General features: G+C 40.3%; 1 pseudogene; it reads right to left on the bottom strand.

Annotated features, from left to right (window-relative positions):
- Window positions 1–275: 275 nt before the first annotated feature.
- Window positions 276–859, bottom strand: LOC121105770 (annotated as a pseudogene).
- Window positions 860–2,455: the final 1,596 nt, after the last annotated feature.

Here is a 2,455-nt window from a genome sequence, read left to right on the forward strand (position 1 = left end):
GAGACTCTTCTTGCTTCCTGAGGTAGGCCTGTATTGCTATATACTTCCCTCTTAGGACAGCTTTTGCTGTATCCCAAAGGTTTTGCATCATTGTGTTTTCATTTTCATTTGCATCCATGTATTTTTTTTATTTCTTCTTTATTTCCTGGCTAACCCATTCATTCTTTAGTATGATGTTCTTTAACCTCTGTGTATTTATGGTCTTTCCAAATTTTTTTCTTTTCATTGACTTCAAGTTTCATTGCGTTGTGGTTCAAAAATATGCATGGTATGATCTCAATCTTTTTGTACTTGCTGAGGGCTTATTTGTGGCAGTACGTGCTCTATTCCAGAGAATGTCCCATGTGCACTCAAAAAGATATCAGGCTCCACATAAATGGTTGGAAAGCGGCAGCTCTACCTGTTCACAGGCACACCATGTGGGCCCACCAGGAACTTCTCAAAGTTCCAGGCAACGTTGTTGAGGAACATCCTGGACCAAGTGATGAACTTGGGGTTGGTCGTGAGCACAGTGGTGTTTTCACTGGGGGCAGACAGAGCCTCCTACAGCAAGGTGAAGGGGGGTGCACCTGTGCACTGTTCACCTCACACTTCTCAGAGGCATGAAGGTTAGCTCCAACTACAACTTGGGTGGTGGTGGGATGTGCTTGAAGGAATTCAGGATCTCTTTCTTCTTGGCATTCTCCTGATGCCAGAACTGGTTGCCTGGGAAGCTGAGTTTGACCAGGCCCTGGGACCAAGGTGCCACTGCAGCTCCTTCATCTAGTGCCACATTCTCAATGAGCAGCACCTTGCCCCACAGAGAACCCAGGCTCACTGGCTCTTTGCCAGCCAGCAGGCACACAGAGAAGGCTTACATGGAGCCGTGACGGTGTACATGTAAGGCTATGGGACAAGAGTGCAAAGCTTTGTCTTTGTTGATGTTCTGCTTGGATGATCTGTCCATTGCTGTGAGTGGGGTGTTAAAATCCCCTATTAGTATTGTATTATTATCAGTGAGTTTCTTTATGTTTAATATTAATTGATTTATATATTTGGGTGATCCCAAGTTGGGGGCATAAATATTTACAATTGTTAGATCGTCTTGTTGGATAGATTATTATGATATAGTATCCTTCTTCATCTCTTGTTATAGTCCTTGGTTTAAAATCTAGTTTGTCTGATATATGTATGGCTTTCTTTTGATGTCCATTAGCATGATAAATGTTTCTCCATTCCCTCCCTTTCAATCTGCAGGTGTCTTTAGGTCTAAAATGACTCTCTTGTAGGCAGCATATAGAAGGGTCTTGTCTTTTATCCATTCTCTATGTCTTTTGATTGGAGCATTTAGTCCATTTTCATTCAGAGTGATTATTGATAGATATGAATTTAGTGCCATTTTATTACCTGTAAAGTTGTTGTTTCTGAAGATTGTCTCTTTCTTTCTAGTCTTTATCACTTTTCTTTCAAAGAGTCCACTTTAATAATTCTTGCAGGACTGGTTTAGTGGTCATGAACTCCTTTAGTTTTTGTTTGTGTGGGAAACTATCTCTCCTTCTATTCTGAATGACAGCCTTGCTGGATAGAGAATTGTTGGCTGCATATTTTTCCCTTTCAGCATGTTAAATATATCATGCCACTCTCTTCTGGCCTGTCAAGTTTCTGTGGATAGGTGTACTGCTAGCCTTATTTGTCTTCCCTTGTAAGTTACGGATTTCTTTTCCCTTGCTGCTTTTAGGATTTTTTTCTTATCTCTGTATTTTGCAAATTTTACTATATGTCATGTCTTGGTGTTGGCTTGCTTTTGTTGATTTTGATGGGAGTTCTCTGTGCCTCCTGGATTTGGATATCTGTGTCCTTCCCCAGACAGAGAAATTTTCAGCTATAATTTGCTCAAGTAAACCTCCCCCGGCCCTTTTCCCTCTTTTCTTCAGGAACTCTATTGATATAAATATTATGCTTTATGGAGTCACTGAATTCCCTAAAGCCATGCTCATGATTCAATATTTTTCTTTTCCTCTTCATTTCAGCTTCATTATTTTCCATAATTTTATCTTCTACTACAATTATTCATTCCTCTGCTTCTTCCATCTTGTGGTCATTACAGTTATAACATTTTTTTTTTTTATTTTGACCTGACTAGTTTTTAGGTCTTTTGTCTCTGTGGTAAGGGACTCCCTGGTGTCTTCTGTGCTCTTCTCAAGCCCAGCTAGAATCATTTGATCGTTGTTGTTGTTTTCTTTTTTTTAATCTTTTTTTATTATATTATGTTAGTCACCATACAGTACAGCCCCGGTTTTTTATGTAAATTTCGATCATTCATTAGTTGCGTATAACACCCAGTACACCATGCAATACGTGCCCTCCTTACTACCCATCACCAGCCTACCCCATTCCCCCACCCCCCTCCCCTCTGTAGTCCACAGTTTGTTTCTCAGAGTCCATAGTCTCTCATTCGTCATTCCCCCTTCTGATT

This window comes from Ursus maritimus, unplaced genomic scaffold, assembly GCF_017311325.1.
Source record: "Ursus maritimus isolate PB19 unplaced genomic scaffold, ASM1731132v1 scaffold_3, whole genome shotgun sequence".
Classification (NCBI taxonomy): domain Eukaryota; kingdom Metazoa; phylum Chordata; class Mammalia; order Carnivora; family Ursidae; genus Ursus; species Ursus maritimus.